Consider the following 24268-nt stretch of genomic DNA (forward strand, 5'->3'; position numbering starts at 1 on the left):
TTTACTTAAAGAAGGAAGCAAACTAATTGGTTGATAACTTGAAGGCTCTGAAGCACTTTTTCCAGGTTTCAAAATTGGAGTTACTTTGGCATTTTTCCATTTATTGGGAAAATAAGCCAAGTGAAAACATTTATTGAAGATTTTAACTAAAAAATTTAAAGTGCTTTCAGGCAACTTTTTAATAAGAATATAGAAAATCCCATCTTCCCCAGGAGCTTTCATATTTTTAAATTTTTTGAAAATCAATTTAAGTTCATCAATATTTGTCTCACAGGAACTTTCAAATACATTTTGCTTGGAAAAAATATCATCAAATTCAAGGGAAATTTGAGCATCAATTGGACTAACAACGTTTAAATTAAAATCATGAGCAGACTCAAACTGTTGGGCTAATTTTTGAGCTTTTTCTGCGTTAGTTAAAAGAAGTTTATCCCCATCTTTCAAAGTAGGAATTGGCTTCTGGGGCTTTTTCAGAATTTTAGTTAATTTCCAAAACGGCTTTGAGTAGGGTTTTATGTCCTCTACTGCTTTAGCAAAATTTTCATTACGGATGAAATTTAAACGACGTTTGATTTCTTTTTGAAGGTCGCAATAAATAAATTTCAAGTAAGGATCCCTAGTTCGTTGATATTGGCGTCGACGAATGTTTTTCAGTCGTATCAAAAACTGAAGATCATCATCGATCAAAGGTTGATTAAATTTATGTTTAACTTTAGGTATTGAAGCGGCTTTAGCATTGACTATTGAAGTTGTCAAATTTTCTACAGCCAAATCAATATCTTCAATTGAATTCAGTGGAACGTTTACATCTAAATTACGTTCAATAAAATTCCTATATCGCTCCCAGTCAGCTTTTTGAAAGTTAAAAGTTGATTTTAAAGGGTTTTCAATGGGACTTTGGGATAAAGAGAAAGTTACTGGAAGGTGGTCTGAATCGAGGTCAGCATGAGTAACTAATTGACTACATTGCTCGCCTAAATCCGTTAGAACCAAATCAATTGTGGAAGGATTTCTAATCGAAGAAAAACAAGTATGCCCATTAGGATATTCAACAGTATAATAACCTGCAGAGCAGTCATTAAACAAAATATTCCCATTTGAATTTGATGAAATATTATTCCAAGATCGGTGTTTTGCATTAAAGTCACCAATAATAAAAAATTTAGATTTGTTTCTGGTGAGCTTTTGTAAATCTCCCTTCAAAAAATTTTTCTGTTCACCGCTGCATTGAAAAGGCAAATATGCGGCAATAATTATAATTTTCCCCATAGACGTTTCTAATTCAATTCCAATTGTTTCTAAGACTTTGGTACAGAAAGAAGGAAGAAGTCTAAATTTGAGACGACTATTGATGACAATAGCTACACCCCCACCTTGTCGATCAAGTCGATCATTTCGCAAAATTTTAAAGAAAGCATTGCTTTTCAAGTTATTGTCCGGCTTTAAAAAAGTTTCAGTGATGGCAGCAATATGTATGTTTTGAGTTTTCAAAAATAAAAAGAATTCATCTTGGTTAGCCAGCAAAGATCTAGCATTCCAATTCATAATATTTAAACATCTATTTGGATCCATGAGGGAATCGTAAAGTCATAATAATTTTGTTAGCATAATTAAAAGAAGTTTGGAAAGCTTCAAACATTGAATTTGCTTTCATCATAAGTTGCATCATTTCCATTAAATTTTGATGCAAAAATTTTAATTTTTCCTCAGTAATCTCACCCAAATCAACAAAATTGTTAGGATCAGAAAATGAAGGAGAAGAACAAGTATTTGAATTTCGGGGATTTTCCCAAGCCTTCGCATGAACGTTGAGACTTGGTTTTTTCCCATTTTTATTAGTTAAACCTGAAGAGGGAAACCCATTTTCAACCACCTCTGAGAACGATAAACAACGAGTCTGTGGCGCAGAATCAGCACAGGTAACATTAGAAACACTTCGGGTATTACCCAGCCGTGATTCCAATGTAGGCCGGAGCTGACCGCGAACAGGCAGGTTGTTTGCCGGCCCGACGTGTGAAGACGAAAAAGAGGAAGGAGGAGAAGAAACTTTTCTGGAAACTTTGGGATTTTTCCTAGAAGCAATAATTTTTGCCCTGATGGGACAGTCTAGCGAATTCGAGGAATGATTACCTGCGCAATTTGCACACTTGAAAAATTCTGTTTGTGGCTTATCACCACCAAAAAGGCATTTAGATTTATCATGATCGAATGAGCCGCAAAGCATGCATCTGGCATTCATTCTACAATTTTTAGTGCCGTGACAAAAAGCTTGACAACGACGACATTGCGTAATATTTTGAAGGAAATTGGTTGAAGATTTTCGAAAAGGTTCGAATTTGACTCGACAATGAAACATAAGACGAGCCTTTTCAAGAATTTGCAAATTATTAACTTGATCCTTTTTAAAATGGATCAAATAAAGCTCAGGAGCAAAACCAACACTACTGATATTATTCGTGTTGGTTTTTTTCCTCATTTGAATTACTTGAATCGGAGAAAAACCTAACAAAGAATTTAATTCAGTTGTGATCTCATCCGGTGTCTGATCGCCGGTGAGACCACGAAGTACAACTTTAAAAGGACGATCACTTCTTGTGTCGTAAGTAAAAAATTGATGTTTTTTATTATTCAAATAATTTAAAATTTTTTGAAAATCATTAAAAGATTCCGCCAATATACGAGCAGTTCCCCTTCGACCGATCTGAAAAGAAATCTTCACATCCTTGACGGAAGTGACGATTTCTTTTCGAAAGGCATTGAAGTCAGGAATCGTGACCGTAATTGGTGGAACCTTTTCGTTTTTAAGAGTATAAGATGAAGAAGGTTTCTTAGTACTCTTATCAGAATTAAATATGAATATTTCCTCATCACCGATGTTATGAAGGACATCGAATGAATTGGAAATTTCAACTTTTTTGGGCGATGGACCTGAATTAGTTTCGGCAATTCGCTTTCTACCAGCTCTTGAGCCGGCCGATGACTTCCCCATGCTGGAAAGAAAAGAGAAAATATGAATAAAAGAAAATGAAAATAATTTTAGCACTGAAAAGTGCTGATGGAAAAACAGGTAAGGAAAAAATAAATAATGTAAAAATGTTCCTGCAGGTACACAGCAACGATACGATGCTCCGGCGTACGTGTTGACGGCTCAACGGTACAGATGGAAGTGATTTTGTGAAGACATCGAGTCTCTAAACTAATTATTTCTAGAAATAATTTTTTTATCTCCCTTCTAGGTGGATAAAACATTTTTTTCTTTCAAGAATTTGATAGATCATCATAACATACAAAAATGTTGCCAAGACATCATATGTTTACCGTTTACCGTTTGTCCGCAAATAATTTTGAGCGCTTATTAGCATCACACATAGAATTGTTTTTGACATTTCTTACGCACACTTGCTGAGCGTGTACAGATGAGTCGGGAAAATTAACCTCAAAAACTCTTGGTACAAATTTCAGTGCAAAAACTTGGCAGCCAGCCGACGAACACGGTCTTTTTGAGGTTTATATTCCCAAAATTGAAAAGTATTAGTGACACTTCCAGAATTATGACACGAATACTAGGACTATACGATCGTCTTTCTATTTCATTTTCTGACTGTGTTGGGATGGATTTTGCGTTATAGTCCTATTTGCCGCTGGTAGTGTTCGTGAATTTTTGCTGGTTGTTTCACCAACACTTTTCAGTTTTGGGACAATTAACCTCAAAAACGACCATGTGTGTCGACCGGCTGCCCGTTTTTTGTACCGAGAGTTTTTGAGGTTAATTGTCCCGTCTCATCTGCACACGCTCAGCGAGTGTGCGTAAGAAATGTCAAAAACAACTCTATAAGTTGCACAACAGTTGAAAAAATGTAGTTGTTGGCTGTAAGAAGAAAAAAGTCATAGCAAGTATGATGTCGTTCATTCAACTTGGTCATGACAATGCATTGCACAGTGGGGATTTACGAGCCAAAAAAGGTACCCAATTCAGGCAAGAACGCCTTGCATGAAAAAACAACCATTCTTTATGTAAAAAAACACGAGAAATCGAATGGTCTACACCGCTTTCTGATAAAATAACTCTTAACGTCTAATTTTGCCCGATTTCCCCTATTTTTTTTTGTGTAAAGTTATAATTCCGATTGTAGCTATCTACCTTGCAACGAAAAAGTCATACAAACCATACTTATTTATGTAAAAATGTCAGCTGAATCGATTGGTGTACTCCACTTTTTGTTTCTACTACGACAAGTGGCTCATTTTGCCTCTTTTCTCCTAAATTTAAGATTTTTTTCAAAGAAATGCAGTCAAACAAAGTGTAACCCAACAATTTCTCATCATGAATGACCATTTTTGGTAGATTTATTCATATTCTAGCTATCCGCGTCACTTTTTTGTACTAGAATGAATATAAATGGCTAAATATCCCTAACCTCCCCTAGCTTTTTTTAAATTTATGCATAAATTTCACTGTAACAATCGAGCGATTTACATACCAAATGCAAAAACCAAGTGATTTAGTGTAAAATTTGCCGCTAAATCGAGTGGTGTACACCGCTTAGTGCTCAGCTTACGAGAATGGCCGCAATCACCCCGATTTCCCCTTAAATCGAGAGATATGTGGAAAAAAATCATTATAACAAATGATAATGCATCATAAAATGCACAAAAATGATTGAAACAGGTGTTAAACTTATTGCTGAATCGAATGATGTACACCGCTCAGCGTTCAGTTGACGAGAAGAGCGTCAATCTCCCCGATTTCCCCTAAATTTATTAAATTTCTTTGAAAAATACATTGTTACAAACGAGAATTTAATTTAACAGATACAAAAAACATTGAATCGGGTGTAAAACTTATTGCTGAATCAAATGATGTACACCGCTAAGCGTGAAGTTGACGAGAAGAGTCACAACCACCCCAATTTCCCCTAAATTTATGCAGTTTCTTGGAAAAAACATGGTAACTAAGTCACTGCTACAAAAACTGTATCAAAATAATACTTTTAAATACATTCTGGCAACATTTCCAACTTCCGGTGAGCACACCCGCCAACGCTGAGCTATAACAAGAGGCTGCGAGACTCCCCCCTTTGGAAAATCTCTTTCAGCTCTCTGCCATTGAAGCTTTTCGTAATGAGAAACGGTGAACAATGGCCTGAAAAGGAGAAGAGATACATTGTTCCTTTTTTCTGCTCCGGCAAGCGTCCTCGTCGTTGTCGTCGTCGTCGCATCGGATTCAAAGGTGTTCCCCAATGATGGCGCAGCCCCATCGAATTTCCCTCCAGCTGTTTCTAGCTGGGGCATGGTCTCGGATTTCCTGCCGGTCGGTCGTCGGTGGCACCCACACACCAGACAAAACAGGGACACAGGGACAATTTTGAAAATGTGCTGCACAAAATGGGAGTTCTCTCTGGTCTTTTGAAAATGAAAAGCTTCTACCCTTCCCCCGTCTTTGTTCCAAATGTTTCATTCCCGATTGTGTGCTGAATTTTCCGAAACACTGGAACACAAACTGGGAGGGACAAAGGCTTGAATAATGGAGGATTCAACGTGTTCTGGGCGCTTCCATGTGTTTTTGGAATGTATGTGGGTGGGCTCAGGATGTGTGTGTGTATGTGGAAGCTCTCTCATTGTGACCGGATCTGTGCTTTCAGCTATCGTTTGCGACACAAAGCAACAGGAAATAAGTACATCTTTGTGTTCGGGCATTCATGTTCCATGAATAATGTTGCTTTGCGAAGAACAATTCAAAAGGTATTGTTTTTAACAATTCTAAAAGGGTAGAACCCCGCACAAAATTCATCCTTTATATTTAATACATACTGCTATATTTGAAAAGGCAAGTAGGCTGAAAATTGGGATATTTATTCCAAACATTCTATGGATTGAAATTTATGTTCTTTATTTTACTGTTATATAATATTCATTTCAATTGAAATTGTGTATCAATACTACGCATAACTTCAACTTGATTCGGATATAAGAAGATGTCACGTAATCTTCAATCCCATCAATATGCTTGCATAAAACCAGACAACATATCCGCTTTTCCGCTTCAGCATCGGTAATCAGACCGGAGAGTTTTGGCGTTTCCCTGGTTCCTGGATTGGGAAACCGCCACCAGTTCCTTGCAATCTGTTTTCCGGAATTTGTTCCCGCATTCAACCCTTACTTGTTTATGGTTTGTCAATCAACAGGGTCTGCGGGTTTCCTCTATCCGTGTCGATGTCTCCCAGATAAAGTCGTCAAGAGGAAGTGGAAGGCGTCACTTGTTGTTGTCTATCTTTCCGACAAAACTTCAGCCGGGGGAAGAGCCAAGATGACAAAACAATTATCACGTAATCATCATCAGCATCGGCAACGAGCCAAGGGGATCGAAATGCAAATAGGGAAAAAGGGAAAGCATTGAAATTCGTCCTACCCTCTCGGAGCATTGTTATGTTTGTCTGTAGGTATATCATATCGGTCCTTCATTGATACACGATTGTTGGAAACTGAGGGTGTGTTGATTCGAGTCGACAAACTCATCGGACTGGTTTGTGTTCGGTAGTCGGGGAACCGAGAATAACCTCTTTGTTGAAGGTAACCCACGTTACTAGATTTTAGTTACGTTATTTGTTATTTGTTGACAATCCGCAAATAAATCGGCGTATTTTAATTGAACAAATTTAAGCAAATTTATATTAAACTTGAATAAACATGTAGGGTCTGTGGTAACTTCATCCGCATGTTTCCTTCAAACTCGCGTAAAACCATTTTAAACATATTTTTTTTTTAGTTCGCGACAGAACCGATAAAACCGCCGACTGTTCCTCGCGAATATCGTTGAGAGAATCAATCACCAGGATGTAACCTGACATGACATTTTCTGATTACACGCTTATTTTAACTACATCACAATTTGTTAAATTCATCCCAATGAACTAAAAACTCACACAGTGAGAATTTTTATTTTGATTTATTTTTTTATTTTTTAATCTAAAAATAATAATTTGCCAATCGTAAGATGATAACTTATTGCACAAATACTTTATGTATTCAGTAATTTCCCATAACTCCCACTGTTCTCTACCACAGGGTCGTATACCAAGTAACATAGATTAAGACAACTTAATAGCATAAAAAGGATTTGTTATGGTTTTATTATGGCATTGTATATGCAACTAGTTTGGTTACTGTTTTATTATGGTAATGATAAATGCTTAGATTAAAAATTCAACCATTTGTTTCCAGGTAGTTCTAAAGACGCTCATAAAGCTTTTAAGTTGCTTAGAAAGAGTTCTGAATGCTCCATTAAAACTCCAAGCAAACATGAACTAAGGATCACAGTGCTTGATTTTAAAATCATAAAAAAAATAGGTGACAGTTTATTTATTATTACTAAATCAACAGATCATATATTGATCCAAATGATATTTAAAAATTAAGAGACTAACTACAAATACAAATTTACACTGAACTTAGAACACTAAGAATTCTTCTTCGGAATACAACCTTCGAAACGTCAAAATCAAAATGCTTTGAGAAGCGGTTAAAGGTCTTGATAACGCCAATTATTGCAGAGTTGGCCCTGTAATTGTTTAGTCTAACAAGAACGAAGGGCTGAAGATCCCGATTCCTCAAACCACGAGGTCGGACGCTAAGTGGAAGAATTTCCAAAAGTGCGGGAGAGTCGATTCTTGATGAAAGCAGATCAGCGACGAAAGAAGCACGAGTGCCGGTCCTGCGGGCTTGTAGCGTGTCGATGTCGATCAGGCGGCAGCGGCTTTCGTAGCTGGGAAGTCGAAAAGGGTCTTGCCAGTTTAAGTGTCGAAGGATGTCTTCGTTGGATGGCTTCGTTGCGATCAGAACCGTTTTGATAATATGGGCACCAAACCGCAGAACCATATTCCAGGATCGATCGAACCAGACTGCAGTAAAGTCTCTTCAGGCAGTAGATGTCTTCAAAGTCCTTCGTCATGCCGAAAAGAAGACGCAGGCTTCTGGAGGCTTTGTCAACGATAAAGTTGGCGTGATTCTAAAAATCCAGCCGCACGTCGAGGATCACACCAGGGTCTTTCATGTGTTGAGCTCGAGAGATTGCATCGTTTCCAAGGAAATAAACGGCTGAGAACGGGCGTCGTTTGCGGGAAAATGATGTTACTATACATTTACTACGGTTTAAAGGTAGGCGATTGGCATCACACCAGGAGGCAAAGAGGTTAAACTGGTTCTGCAGGAAGTTCACATCTTCGGAGCCATTGATAGAGTAGCACAGTTTCAAGTCGTCGCCATACACCAATTTTGGTCCATCGAGGAGTTGCGGCACGCCATTGAAGTAGATTAGGAATACTAACGGCCCTAAATGACTTCCCTGAGGCACGCCTGATGAAGCTGAGAACTGCCGGGAAAAACAGTTACCCGTACGAACTGTCAATTTACGTCCAGTAAGGTAACTGCGGAACCAGCCAATAAGAGATCTACAAAATCCTAAACACGCGAGGATTTTTTCTCGCCAAAACACAGATTTTTTTTTCGACAACCTTGCCCTGGGATCTAAAAAGCTTGCCACGAGCAGACATGGAATAGGATTCAAACGCTGGGATTTGTTTGAAATAGGGTATTTCATAAGTTTTGTCGTCAATCAAAAATCATCTTTCCCATTGTCTCTGTGCTGGCTGTACGTACAGCTTACGAGCTCTGGAACTAGCAAAAAATTGTTGTTTGAAGTTGGGTTTAAATGACTCATTACTAGGCAACACTTTCAGCTTATAAGAGAAACTTTTTTTGGACATTTCAGCGATCCACCCTTAGTTTTTCGCTTATTCCAAATTAAAAATTCTGGTATGAGACTTGACTTCCCTGATGACCCTTAACCGTAGTTGTCGATCATGTGCTTCACTCCAATGCTTGATTTGAACTTTGTGGACATTTTTGACAGTGTGTGCATACTCTTCCACCACTCATACACATTAATTCTTTGAATAATCAACGGTTTTGTCAGCTATCAATTTGATAATGATGGATTTTGAAGGAAACTGTGCAAAATTTTTTTTTTCATTTTTTCTTGCATCGTAAATATTTCAAAAACGCGAAAATTTAAAACTTTGAAAAAAATAGGTCGGATAGTACTTCTCACAGGCAGCAAAATGCTGTTAAAGTTTTGAATGTCCGATTACTAGTAAACGAGCTATTAGCAAAAGAAAGTGTCCCATTTCTAAAAGAACTAAGCTTTATGAAAAGGCTGGCTTTCAAGCCACAGGTACAGATGGTTTGCCAAACCAGATATTTCTTCGCGAACTTTGATAGTTTCATGTGCTTGAAAGTATCTGCCGTATAAAACTCATGTACTGGAAGCTGCTTGTAGTCGGCTTTGACACTAGTTTCGTCGTCCATTACCGCGCAGTCAAACTTCGTCAGCATCATCGTGTACAGCCTCCGGGATCTCGCTTTGGCCGTCGTATTTTGTTTATCATAGCGATTTGGAGTCACTACCTTCATGTAAGTCGATAGACCGGCTCGATTTTTGGCTCGATGCACGGTTGTAGACGATACACCCAGCTTATTTGCGGCATCTCGGAGAGAGAGGTTAGGGTTTCGCTTGAAACTACCGGCCAGAGCTGCGATTGTTCGGGAGAAAATTCAAAGTCGATTTTTTCTAAAATGTCATAGTAGCTTTGTCGCACTTCCTATCCACGTGTTGTTTCGGTCAATGATAGCTGTTGAAATGAAAATATCACAGTCCCTATGATCACTGATAATTCGGCAAACGAAATTGTCATGGCTATATTTTCTGTTGAAAATAACAACTTGGTAAAAGTCGTGTACCAAAATTATGATGAATGAAACGTGAACCATTTGTTACTAAGGTGACTACTGCTGAAGGAAAAAAAAAACAAATGTTCCTCAATTTCATTTGTTTTGGGAAGTAATCGTTGACGGAAGCAAAACTTTTGATCGTCCATTGAAAACTGGTGAAGACAGAATTTAATGGAGATCGACGGTCTTTGGTGCGTCAGAGTTTGTTATTTCTTTAAATTCTGGTTCCAGCCTTCGATGCTCGGGACGCAATAAGTCTATATTCAAGCTAGATCTAATCAAACAAGAATGTTTGTCAATTTTTTTCTTGTGTACTTCTTGGCCTCAGCAACAATGAATGCCAATCATTGAGTATAAAAAAAACAGTGCTTAACGCAATAAACTGCATATCCACACATGATTTATAACAGGGCAATCATGATTTTTTTTGTGAACATCAGTTGAGAGCTGATTCTCTCAACTCTAAATACAGACACTTATTTCAATTTTTTTTTTTCACATTTCTAATGTTTGAAAAAATATAAAGCTTTAAAGCTTAGAAACCAGATTCAAAAATAAAATCGATAACCAAACCAATAAAAAAGAAATATTTCTCATACACATATTTAGCAAAAATTTTATAATAAAACACTCTATAGTCATCCGGAAAGAAATTTCGTTTACGAAAATCGAATCGTTCAAGTTTGATTTTTTTAGCCCAGTTAGCCAAAAATCTTTGCTTAGTTCTTCTAATTTTTTCCAAGTTTCCCCAATTTTCCTCGCGGAAATTATGGCGCGAGAATTGAATCCAAAAAGATCCATAGGCTTCAAACAATGAGATCGGTTGGAAATTCATCTTTCATCAATTTCCAATCGATTTCATCATGCTAACAAACCTTTTCATGTAGCGTTGATGAGCTACTGACGGAAAAAAGTCGCACTGTAAACGGGCCTCATGGGGAAAAAATGTCAGGACACATGAAATTGACTGATATTTTTAAAACCATCATTCACAACAATGTAGTCTGACTGAAATTCATACTCCCCGTCATAGTAGTACGATAAATGGAAAGCGATGGTTACTGCTTCAACATATTCATGAAAGCACATTTTCGTGACCTAGACAAATGTTAGAGTATCTTTATACACGTGGTGAGTCAGATCTTTTCAATCATCATAGCCATCGTTCTGAATGTATGGCATCAACAAGCATGCTGAAAGCCGTTGCTATGTCAATTTCGTCAATTTTCTTTCATTGTCTGGGAGCAACCGCAGCTCTGCTACCGGCAACCCTCTTTGTCGTCCCAGCGGCTTCCGGTTTTCGATTTCCCACCGATCCAGACATCCTAGCTGTCGACGAAGGTTCCCCAAACACTTTAATTACATTTGTAACGGTTGATTTGGCATTTAGCGATTTTGCCAGCTTTGCGTGCGAGTAGCTCGGTTTTTCGCGATGCGCGAGCAAAATTTTGATACGCTGCTCTTCTTCCTTGGACGGCATTTTGACAACTGAAGAGTGAATTCCAAAATCAAAATGGGAGCAACATTCTACAAAAACACACCTTCAAAATGAGGGGTGTTCAGGTTTTTTAAATGCAAAATTGAAAGAAATCCGTCCAGTTGATATTGACCAAATTTTGACCGTATCACCCTTTACATCGTAAATATCTCAAAATCGCGTAGATTTAAAATTTCAACAAAAATAGGTTTGATAGTGCTTTTCACCGGCAGCAAAATGTTGTCAAAGTTGAATATCCGATTACTAGAAAACGAGCTATTAGAAAAAGAAAGTGTCCCATTTCTAAAAGAACAAAGCTTATTATCAAATGTTACTGGACGACAAAACCATTCATCTATCGAATCGATCATTTGAAAGGAATCCATCGAATCCTTAATGTATCTTTTCCATACAACAACAACTGACAGTCGTCTTCTCTTGCGTTTGACATTATCTGGAATGTTGAATCTCGTGAATTACATCCATGTATTCAAGAATGCGCTCCGGTCGACAGGATCCGTATTATGCTGCCTCATTGGAATCGAGATGATTATAGAAGAACACATCTATCGAACCCGTCCCAAACGCAACAACGGTAGTCCGTTGAACTGTATGAGCCGGACAAATATTTACCCATTCGATTAACGGTTCAATGCATTCCCGACCGGACAGTAGACTTTAGCTCATCCTGCCCGGTCAGTCCGGATAATTCCGTTGAGTTTCCCGAGAATGACGCAGCACACTGTGGGCAGGGCACCCGTAATTTCGTAAATATTCCATGTTATACGATCCAAGGAAATCCCAGGCATTTTCCCCGGACCAAATTGAGCACATATCAATTGTTTGGAAAACCGGAGAATGCACCGAACTAAACAAACAACGAAAACAGAATTGTGTGCACCTCGGGAATAATCGATAATATGCCCAAACAATGGGACAGGTTTTTGTGCAAACACATCGCACAGGTAAAGAGCGCCGGATGTTTGTTTGGAAATTTTCCCAAAATAAGGGAGGGTTAGTTTTCCCTTATGGGGAGGGATCGTGTGGATTATTATTATTTTCGTTTTATTTTCCGAATCCAATCTCGCGCTCCTCTTCACAATCCTCTGCACAATGCATCAGTACAACGTGGATGAATGTTTTTGTCGTCGTATTGTTTTCACATCTGATTGCTTCATTATTCACGAGCGAATGAATTTCGCAGTTTTACCTTCTGAGGTGCACTGCTATTGTTGTTGTTCATTCACCTATTCGTTGGAGGTTTTTATTTAACATACTTAGAGATTCAGGTACCCTTCGTATTTTTTTATATTTATGTTAAAATGAACGATTTCCACCAGAAACAGGCATCTTGTTGTTTTATTGAGTTTTATTTGAATTTTTGTCGTTTTATAATCAAGGAGAGATAAGGGGTCAGACACTGAAAAAGTCTATTTCCTAACTGGCTGAAACTTAAAAAAGTAGATAAAAATGTATTTTAAAATGTTTTGATGACAGCTGAAAATGAGTGACTTTTAGGACATAGTGACTGGACCCACCAGGGCAGTATAAGCACCATTAATCGGAGCACGATGAGCCGTAGAATCTAGCAGCGGATTTAACTTAATGAAGTCAACTGATTTATAGAGAAACCGCTTGACTTGTTTCATCTGACGATTTGACCTATTGGTAAAGAGTCCGAGAGATAATCAGTGGACTTGAAGTTTGGATGGATAATATCTAAACGATAACTCTATTCCACCACTGAAACCTGCGTTTTCAACAGGTTATGGGCCCAGAAACTTCTGAATTGGAAAATTATGAGTTAGAAAAAGGGGTACTCTCAAGTATATTAGACTTGCGGTTAGCAAGTTCTGCAGCAGCCAGTGCAGAGGGACAAACCAGCTCTGCGACGAGCCAGAGGACCACCGGAGAGAGCCAGCCAGCAGCCAAAGAATCGCCAGCGCAGAGACCAGCCCGCAAGATGACCGAGGCCAGCCAGGAGGTTCTACCTGAGGTCGAGTCCGAGGAAGTTCATGGACCGAGAGGGTTACTCTCGATGCCGTCACTAGCCACGCTGCTTTTAGCAAGCGTGAGTTCCTGACTGGCGGCCGGGAGGGGTCCCAGGATCCGCAATCCGGTTCAGCGCGAAGGTCAATAGGTCCACCCCGGGGTAACTCTCGTGCTTTGGTTGTGCACTGCAGTCAGTATACAGGAGCTGAGCCTAGGACAGACGGCCACGAGCGCAGAGGATCGCCAGCACAAGCCTTGGGATGCTCCAGGTCAGCCAGAAGGTGTCACTGGAGTTCGAGGCCGGGAAGTTGGGTTCCGAGAAAGTTACTCTCGATACCGACACGAGCCGCGCTACGGTTAGCAACGTGAGTCCATTCCCGACGGCTGGGAAGAGGACTGTCGGGATCTGTAACCAGGATTGGATGGAGGATTAGCCCGTACCGGTTGGAAAAAGCTGGATGTCGGAAGGGTTACTCTCGGGGTGTGAAGCTATGCTGCAGATATCACGCGTGAGCTGATCCAAGCCTACAGTATAATTTTTCTGTGGCTAGGGACGAGTTGTTTTGTGCAACGGTTAGTTGCCAGCAACTTCAACAACGCACATCTAGATTTAACGTTTGTTGTTTGAACGTTGTTTTCCGGCTTTTTGGACCGCTCAAATCGTCGGGGCAACAGGACAAAACTTCATGAACCTGAAATCCGAGACGAAAATTCTCGTGCTTTGGAGAATTCAACGATGACGATGATGGCCCAGATTCCGCCAATCCTGAACCGGCGCTGAGACGCAGTCAGCGAACAGGAGAAGCTACCCAACGCTACCTGGCTAACGTAGCCATCGATGATGACAAAGAGCAACTTCGAATCGAATGCGGTTAGCGTACTAAGTAACAATCATGAGAGCAAGATTTGGGAAGTGGTTCCCAGGTTACAGGAAACCCATTCTGTTTCTGACACGAATATTCGATGGACGCAGCTGAACGATGGTGTGGTTATCACCGAGCAGCCATTCAACGATTTGATCGCTGAGGTTGGCTCACTTAGCAAATATTAGGCCAGCCCGGCAAATAGGCATTGGCCAGGCCTGAAGCGAGTTCTGCGAAATCTTCTACGTATGACCAATATGGTGTTGGTATACTGCAGAAACGCGACACCGGAAATACTAATCGGATATGCAGATCCAGATTATGCCGATGATATAGAAGACCGAAGATCATTATCGGGTCACGCTTACATGAACTTCGTGAATCTTATTGCGTGGTTGACGAAACGTCAGCAAACGGTCAGTCTGTCAGCCGTCGACTGAAGCTGAGATAGGAGCCCTCTGCCATGCAATGAAGGAAAGTTTGTGGTTAATAAACTTTCTTGGTGAAATAGGTGTGGTTAGCACTCCTTTCATGCTAATGAAGCTTGCTGCCTTCCGGCTTGCAGCCGCCTACGTCTGGCACGCCGATTTGGTGGCCCTGGTGGAGCTTACGCCTCGATGGTCGGCCTACGCCTGGCACGCCGATTTGGTGACACTATTGGTGCCTCTGCCTTGCTTCGTCAGCCGCCCTTCGCCAGGGGCTCCGATTGGATGGCCCTATGGTGCCTATGCCTTCGGTCGTCTGCCACCCTTGGAGCCTCGGGCCGATTGGATGGCACTTTTGGTGCCTTTGCTGCTCTTCGGCCGCCCTACGCCTCGGGCGCTGGTTGGTTGGCAGTGTTGGTGCCTCCGCCTTTGGTTGTCGATCGCCCTACGCCTATTGCGCCTTCCAGGGAGTACTAGGGGGCTGCTGATTCTTCCTTCGGCTGACAGGTTCGCGTGCCAATGCCCAAAATGTCGCGCCGGAAGGATTATTGGTTAATCCTTTAAAAGTGGTTGAAGATAAGGAAAAAGAGCCCTGAGAAAGCAAACAAAACGCTTCAAGAATGCTGGACTACAGATGTCCGTGCAACTTACGCAACGTATTTGTGCGGCTCTTTCGTTTTTTCTTTCTCTTCCTTATAATGCCTCTTCTGGCCGGCTCGTCTCGTCGACGAATTTTTGCCAAGGTACAGAGATTAGATTATCGCGAGATGATCGGTGCATTGCAGAGCAGTGCTTACCTATTGCTTTTTTGGGCAAATTCTGCAGCACGAGATCAATAACAGCTTCCACCGCTACTCCCAGATCCAGGAGGCACTTTTCCGTACGTTCACAACGGTAATTTTTTGCCGTGGCCGGTTTGACAACTCCTGTTGCATGTTGCGTTTGCTTTCTTTGTTTTTGGGTGCTTTTAACTTGAAATTGCACGCTTGGCACATTTTAACCGATATTGGTTTCATATTAACAACACGCTAAACAACACGGGGATGGGTTTTATGTGTTACTATTGCTCGTTTCGTTTTATATTTTAGGACTAATAATGTAACTGTAAACTTCAATGCAACATCTTGACTTGACAATCAAACCTGAATAATGATAACTCTATTCCACCACTGAAACCTGTGTTTTCAACAAAGTCTAATCAGTTCAAACGATATCACTCCGTCTCATACTTTCTAATAACATGAACATGAAGTGAGAAATTCCAAGCCAAAAGAATTTTAAAATCATATTTTTTAGAATTGGCCGCCATATTACAAGTTCTATAACTTTATTTACCCAACCACACTTAATGTGCCACCACGGTCACCACACAAAGCACCCTCCACTCTCCCTCCCCTCCGAAAACTGAGCATGTTCCATAGCAAGTAACACACTAGAATCATGGTGGGGTGGGTACTTCGGGTGCTTCGAATGGATTGAAAATGCCTTCTGTTTTTCATAAAAGCTGAAGAAAAAGTTAATTCCGAAGTTTACCTGGACATTTTGAAGAATCAGGATCTCCCTTAGATTTTGGAAAACTTCGATGAACCCAAGGATGTTGTGTTCCATTAATACGGCACCCATGCCATACCTGAATTTAAAATACTTCAATGTATAGTAGACTGAGTCGATTTGGGGTCATTTTTGAATTTCCCAAAACCTGGGGTCATAAAAGCTTCGTTTTGGTCCAAAACTCATCCATGATTTTTTCAAAATTTTTAAGTAACGTATACATGAGTAAATTTGAACTCTCATGTTTGTATGGGAAAATTGAACATTTTGTACTGAAAAATCAACATCATTTTTGTTTCATTTGTGGAACCGAGCCTACTTATGGTTTTTGTGCCAATTTATAAAATCTTCAAAAGAAATTTTCCGCGGAACAACTTTGTCGAATGTCATAACTTTTTGGTCATGGTCATGCAATACCTTGCTAGGCACCCAGCAGTGGTTTGAATTGAATTTATTGTTTATCAATATCAAAAGGCATACACTTGTTAAACAGCTAATAACTTTTTTGTCTGAAAAGATACAAAGTTATGACATTCGACAAAGTTGTCCAGCGAAAAATTTTCTCTGAAGATTTTATAAATTGGCACAAAAACCATTAGGAGGCTCGGTTCCACAGATGAAACAAAAATGATGTTGATTTTTCAGCACAAAATATTCAATTTTCCCATACAGACATAAAAGTTCAAATTTACTCATGTAAACATTACTTAAAAATTCTGCAAAAAATCATGTAGCGGAGCGGTCATCGAAGTAAACGATCGCGTTTTAGTTCGTTTTATAACTCTCCTCTTTATTAATCCTAATTGTTTCTTATATATACCCTAAAAAAAGAAATGAACTTAGTTCATTCTGAACAGAACTAAGTTCATTCTCTCTCTATATCTCTTTTTGGCTACTCAGTCAACACCTGTTTTTTTTTTCAATTGACTTGCCAACAAGAACTTTTCTGGGCCCGGACCCACTTGAGTTCTTGCTGACAAAGTTGATAAAAAAAGAAAAGCTGATGATTAGCAGTGTTTGCTTCTCGGTACCCTGGCCAATAACCTTTTGCAAATCTACTTTGCGTTGGAATTGGCCTCAGGTCCGTTACATCTCCCCCTACTATCTGAGTTTGAAGCTATTCTAGAAGAGTATAGCTTCAAAACAGGGGAGTGCAGGAATCTAACTTTTATCTAGCTAATTGAAGATCCAAAATGCCGACCTGGGTTGAACTCCAAACTTGCGGTGTAGTTAACTGAATTGCTGAGCCATCCTTTATATCGTTCCTGTTGCTGCCTTGTTATTTTCCCCAATCTGTGTGTTGGCTGGGGCTTATCTGCTACGGCTGTTGTCTCTGTGCTTCCGGTCGCTGTTTGCTACTGTAAAGATTAGGATAGTTTGCTGGTTTACTGCTATTCCGATTGCAGCTGCTTAACCCCGTTCAATTTGCTTTTATCTGTCCTCCTTTGGCGGAGTGAACCAGCCGTTCTTCTTGTGGATTTGGACCAACGATTTGAAACTCTGCTGTGCACGCGCCAAGTTGTCCTGGCCCTATGAATGATTCTTGGTCACACCAAATTGTAATCGGGCTGTACCCTTGACTAGAGTGGCCGCTTTCTGCATTAAACCGCCTCAACCGTGTATACTGAACTTCAGCCTTGTTCCGAGAACCACTCCATACAGATTTCACCACCCACCAGTACGTAACCACCGAATGAACGACCCGAACGAACTGTGGCTCGAAAAGATGCCTCTCCTTCAAGATGATGTTGAGCAGGATGCTGTCCTTGTCCCTCCTTCTTCTTCAGCAGGACAAGATCGTTGTGCAACGGGTCCGGGTACGGGTCGACCGACATCAGCCGTATGTTCCACTCGTAAATCGAAACGTTGACCAGCTCTATCGAGTATATGTTGCTCTTGCACGAATCAGACCGGTAGATGTCCCGTAGTTCCTTCATCAACCGATCGGTCGCCTGTACCGAACCTGAGAATGATCCGTTCAGATAATCTTGTCGTTGACTTGGACTTAGTCTTTCTAGAGTTGCTAGATGTTCTACTTTCATTTCGTATTTCTTGGCTATACCCCGTTCATTTCCAGATCCTCCTCGCCTTCGTTGTCCTGATCGCTTTCGCTCGACGTCACCATCTCTGTTTTTTTTTTTCGTTTCCATGCCCATTTTCCGATTTAGCTTTTCCGCTCCCTCCGTTTTTTCAGCTTCGTCCATTGACCCAGTATAGTTTCTTCCTTTCGTTGATTTCCTTCTTGTTCTCGTTAATTCCCGAGATGGCTCCACACTTTCGGATGTTGATGGCGTCATCGACAGCATTTTGGTCTTCTTCAGCGGTTTCCCTAATTCCTAATTCCTATTCAATGTAAGTGTTCGTGAAAAGAAAATATTTTAGATATATTTCAATAAAATTCTTTGACCTAACCTCTAGCAAATTCTTTAGCCTAATATCTGTTTCCCTATTTATCGATGTTGTGTTAGTAGTTTTATGGGGTTAGTAGTGGGCGATTTAGTATTTTTTTTTTTCGCATCTTTTTGTTGTTTTTTTTTCTTCTTGCGAGTCAAAATTTTTTTTTCCCCATCTTTTTTTTTCAACTTATGGTGCTTTTTGTTCTTTTTGCGAGTAAATTTTTTTTTTCGCATCCTTTTTTTTTTGTTTTTTTTTGTTTTGTTGTTTTTTTTTTCGATTGTGGTATCAGTGGTTTTTTTTTATTCAATCTTTTTTTTCAGTGGTGCTGGTGTTGTGTTGTTCCAAAGGTTGGCTGCGGTTTCCTCCCCCTTCGCCCCTCAGGTTGAAATCGGTTGGGGGTCAGTTCCACCTCGGCAGGATGGTTCCATATCGTCTGTGAATAAACTCATTTGGTTTTCTTTTAAATAACCGAATATAAGAATTTTAAAATCCATATCTTAATTTCCATTTTAAAAAATAATTGCACTGTATCTAAACAGTTTGTTTCTTGTATGATAGTTACTTTCAGGAAGGGTCATCTTAAATCTCAAAAAAATATTTTCATCATTGTGAAAGGCAATTGAAAAAAACCTCAGTCCAATTCGCAAACAAACAATCATAATGTGGATGCGGATGTAAAAAAAATGGAAACCTTCACTTTTTGTTATATCGCACAACGATATTCCTACGAAGGCAATGACACACGTTGTCATCAAAACATGTGAACGACAACGTTCTGTAATTTAAAACCTCTTACGTCGCGCCAAGAATGCAGCAACTTCACAATAATGTTTTTTTTTTCATTCTGGGTCAATGCCTGGCGATCATATGCCCGGATTTATCTTAAGGCGGCATATGGGATGGGATTATATAAGTGGTACACAATGGATATATTTTCTCTTATGTTAGTATTCCTTGTTTCTCTATTCATTTGTCTTTGATTTCTTATTTGTCAATTTATAATTTTCAAGTTTTTTTTTCGAGAAGTGTCCTGAGTTTCTTCATGAATTCGTTGCTATTGTCCTATATGTTTCCTCCCATTTTGTTTAATATAAGAGTGTCTTCTTCTCGTTGATTAATTTTTTTATTTGAAGTGTCTTAAGTTTTCTCAGAGTTTATTTATTTTGGGAGCGTCTTTTGTTTTCTCCACTTTTATATATTTTTGGAGTGTCTTTCGTTTTCTCCAAGTTTATTTATTTTGGGAGTGTCTTTTGTTTTCTCCAGGTTTATTTATTTTTGGAGTGTCTTTTGTTTTCTCCAATTTTGTTTATTTTGGGAGTGTCTTTCGTTTTCTCCAATTTCATGTATTTTGGGAGTGTCTTATTGTGATATACAGCCCTTAAGGTGATAAGAGTTTATCCCTGTTTTCCAGTTCTTCGGTCTATTCAAAATTTATAAAAAAAAAATTGATAAACACATTATCGTTAAACTAACTGTAGGCTGTATATCTTTTGATTTCTCCGATTTTATTTATTTTGTTTTCTTTTTGCGCTTTTAATTCTTATTGTGGTATACAGCCCTTAAGGTGATAAGAATTTATCCCTGTTTTCCAGTTCTTCGGTCTATTCATAATTTATAAAAAAAATTGATAAACACATTATCGTTAAACTAACTGTAGGCTGTATATCTTTTTTTTTTACGATTTTATTTATTTAGTTTTCTTTTTGCGCTTTTAGTTCTTATTGTGGTATACAGCCCTTAAGGTGATAAGAATTTATCCCTGTTTTCCAGTTCTTCGGTCTATTCAAAATTTATAATAAAAAAATTGATAAACACATTATTGTTAAACTAACTGTAGGCTGTATAGCCACCGAATTATAACGGATGGTCATTTCTATCAAGTATATGTTTCTATCGTAAAAGTGCTCTGGTAAACAGAATCGAGGAAAAAGGCAGATAGCTTTGAAAGTTAATTTATGTCGTTTAGTCATTGATCCATTTCTTTCGAGTCTTGTCTGGTTTATAATTATGAAATTCATGTATTGTCACCTTTAAAGCGATTTGCCATTAAAAATGCCATTCAATCATTAAATTCATGTCTCTATCATGCTTGTTTTCATCATTTATTCTAGGTCGCGATCCCTTGTTTTTATCATTCATTCTAGATTGCACGCATTTGTCAATCTTGTTTTTTTTTTCATTCATATTTCATTTCATTTCATACTTATTCCAGTACTTATTAAATGTTTCGTATTTTGTCAGTTCTATTTTGAATTCGTCAGTGTTTTTTCGTTTTTCAGTGTGTTCGTTTTCCGGATAAGTTTTTCAATAACGATCCGCCAACTTTAACGTTGATAAAGTCGCGAATGCGCGATGGTAAAACGACTATAAACGAAACAAAAAAAAAACAAAAAAAAAATCCACGGCCGTAGGATAATCATTTTCATTTATCCCTTGCTGTTTCAATATACATATAAGATTGTAGTCCACTGCTCTATATTTTTTTTTCATACTTTTGTTAAATCTTAGTTAATTCAACCCTTTAAATTCTTTTATTTCCAATTTGAAGTATTAAATTTGTTGTGTACGGGTTTTTTTTTCTAAATATGTTGATATCCCCAATCCATCTGTTCTTCTGGGCCGTCCTTTTTCGATACCAGATCTTTGTCGGAAGATCTATCGATGTTCAAAAGAAGCGATCGTTTGTTTCATCTCTCCGAGGTTTTCCCCATCTAGACATTCGAACCATTGGTTTCTTGTCATCGGAATCGATTATTCGGGTAACATCTTCCTTAAGTTTAGTATAAACTATGGATTCCATACGTATTCTTTTAAGAGTACATGTGCTCTTTTTCAATCGAGAAATGGGAGTTCTCTTATTTTTGTGAAATTTTACAAAACGTGCAGTCCCCTACTGGCGCATACATGAGTATTTTACCCAAAACCTGACGAAATCTCAGAAACCACAATCACAATAAAAAAAAACAAATAACGTTACCAATCTTGTCATACTTTTCAAATTGAAAGTAAGAAATCAAAGTTTTATATTGGTAAAAAAAAACATTTAATTTTTTGAAAATCTATTCAAAATTGAAAAAAATCTGTGAAATCTTTGAATATTTCCAAAATTCTGTATTCTGTGACACAGATTCTGTGATGAAAACTTGCTCAAAATTCTGTGGAATCAGTAGCAGTGTTCGCTTCTCGGTACCCTGGCCAATAACCTTTTGCAAATCTACTTTGCGTTGGAATTGGCCTCAGGTCCGTTACAATCACGAATGAGTTTTTGACCAAAACGAAGCTTTGAAGGCCCCAGGGTTTGAGAAATTCAAAAATGACCCCAAATTGACTCAGTCTAATGTATAGTGTTTTATGAATTGTGAACATCTTTACACCGCTTCATATTAGATTCAAAGTTAAAAACTGAAAGATTTTATCACCAAACTTCTAGGTTGAAAATTTAATTGAATTTTCAACTTATGATCACTGAAATCACAAAGCTTCCCATTCACTGCTAGAAGCCCTAAATGGTGTGGTTGTTTAATTTAAAGATTGACCCAGATTAGGCGAGAGCTGTTGCATGAATCCAATCTCGGCGACACGTGGCACCTGTCACTGCTATAGGGATGGGACCAAGAGATCCGTCAAATATGAGGTTTCCTCCCACTCACTTTCGTAGACCGAAGATCCCAGAAGAAGAAACCCATCATCGTATGTCTAACTTTTCCGATTCAGGAAAACACCAACACTGAACGGAAGAGATGAAGTGTGCTCGATTGTAATTTTCTAAATTGAAGGCAACTCTTCCTTTCCTACATCATCGGTCGGAAGCCTTTGGTAGGTTTGGGTGAAGAATCCCCGGAAAGGTACCTACCTTGTAAGAAGTAAAATAGCGAGCATCCATGGAGAAACACGGTTTTCACGAATAATGTGACACCGTTGTCAAATCTTGACGAAACTTTGCTTTGACAGGTCCCATTGTTGTTTGTTTTCTTTTGACGAAAAACCGTTTCACTTATGTGTGTGCGCCATAAGAGATGATTGGGATGAGGGCGTCGTCGCTAGTTTAATGCATCAGAGAATTTTAACCGGGGCGAACAATGTCAAGTGAGTTGATTTTCCCTAATGTTATGGGTGAAGGGAAAAAGTTGTTTTCCATTCCATCCTGGCGAGAGTAAGATGAGCAAACCCGAGATGAGAAGAGTGAAAAACAATTACTTAGAGTGTGGCATCAAATGACTGGGGCATCTGAATGGAAAAACCCAAACCAAACCCCAGCACAAAGGATGCTGTAAAGTGCAATTTGACTGATTGACAATTAGATGCACGATTGACATTTTACTCAAAGAGCGTTTGCTGGCTATATTTTAATGTAAAACTTTCAGTAAAAAGGATGTAAGGTTTTTTATTCAGAAATTTTATGTAAGAAATGCAATGATAACTGTGTTGTTCAGCCTCTAGAAATTAATTTGACACTCTTGACTAAAATCGCCATATCCTTCTTGTTTTTCAACCGATTTGAACGAAATATAGTTTTGAAAACCTCGTAATGCAACTCGAATATGATTCTCAGACAATGTTTAGCTAAAACACTTCAGTTTTCAGTAATTCAAAGAAAAATCCGTAAATACATGCATCGGAAAAAAGACTGTAGATCAGCTACATAAGGAATGCTTTATTTTTTTTTTTGTGTCCAAGAAAGCTTAAGTTAGAAGCTATACGTTGCATACAAGGATATATATATATATATATATTTTTAATTTTTTAGGTCATGATCACAAAAAATGTAAAAAGGTGGTGTAAAACCGTATTTTTCAATCAATGAACTGTCAAAATTGTTTAAGTCACACCACATAAATTTTGAGAAAAGGATTGAAAAGTTGACGTAATTCGCACTTTTTTGCTTTTTAGATTGTCAAAATACGAAACACAGAATTTTTGACGAGTTTTAAAAAGTAAATGTTTTTCGATTTTTTTGTCAATTTGCAATTTCCCAGATGGAGTTTCGTAATTGCAATTTTTAAAGTTTTGTCTTTTTAAAATATAAATCCTAATGGTTTGAGAAAGTTAAATTTGCGAGAAAACGAAAAATATCTTTTCATGTTTATAGCAAATGAAGTGGAATTAAAGGATATTGAAGCGATTTTTTGGCGGGGAAAGCTGAACGTGCACCAAACATGGATGTTACAATTTGGTGAACGGCTGACGGATTGCACCAAAAGGACATGAAGTTGTTGAGAGGTTTCCAATTTTGTTTTGCTATACTTTCACTCTCCTACGGCTTTTGCTGCTTTGCATTTTTACATTTTTAACGTCAAAATATGTGGATTGTTTTCTTATACTGTGTAGCAGTCTTTCCAAGGGTCGGTATTGTGAATCTATCTTATTCACCTTTATAAATACCAAGACCATACTTTACACAGTACCGGTGGAAAATCCAGATTGCCAAAAGGAAAGATAGACTACAATTTTTTTGGCGGCAGTGCAAATAGTGATTTGTTTATTTTAATTAAAATCTTCTGACATAGGTGTCTTAATGATCTACTTAATATTATTAGCACATTACATGATACTTTTCTTGATTTCTTAATTGGTCACTTAAATAAGATTCAATACGGCGTTTAAAAGTTGCAGTAGAAACATTGAAGTCGAAGACATTATAATAACGTAAAAAGCACATTTTTGCGGAACTAAAAGGGTCGTTGCTGCCATAGCTCGTGTTTCTGGGTTCAAGAGAGAGCCAGTTACTATTACGCAAGGTTTTTTTCTGGGGCATAAATATTACAGCGAGAGAGTAG

At 38.6% G+C, this 24268-nt stretch overlaps 1 protein-coding gene and 1 pseudogene across 1 annotated transcript in view; one reads left to right on the top strand and one right to left on the bottom strand.

The window, feature by feature from the left end:
* The window catches only part of LOC129744768 (SOX domain-containing protein dichaete), a 191353-nt gene that overhangs the window by 92335 nt on the left and 74750 nt on the right, over nucleotides 1-24268 (top strand). The window lies entirely within an intron of this gene.
* Nucleotides 16977-18598, bottom strand: LOC129744767 (ubiquitin-conjugating enzyme E2 Q2-like; annotated as a pseudogene).

The sequence above is a fragment of the Uranotaenia lowii genome, chromosome 2 (genome assembly GCF_029784155.1).
Source record: "Uranotaenia lowii strain MFRU-FL chromosome 2, ASM2978415v1, whole genome shotgun sequence".
NCBI classification, from domain to species: domain Eukaryota; kingdom Metazoa; phylum Arthropoda; class Insecta; order Diptera; family Culicidae; genus Uranotaenia; species Uranotaenia lowii.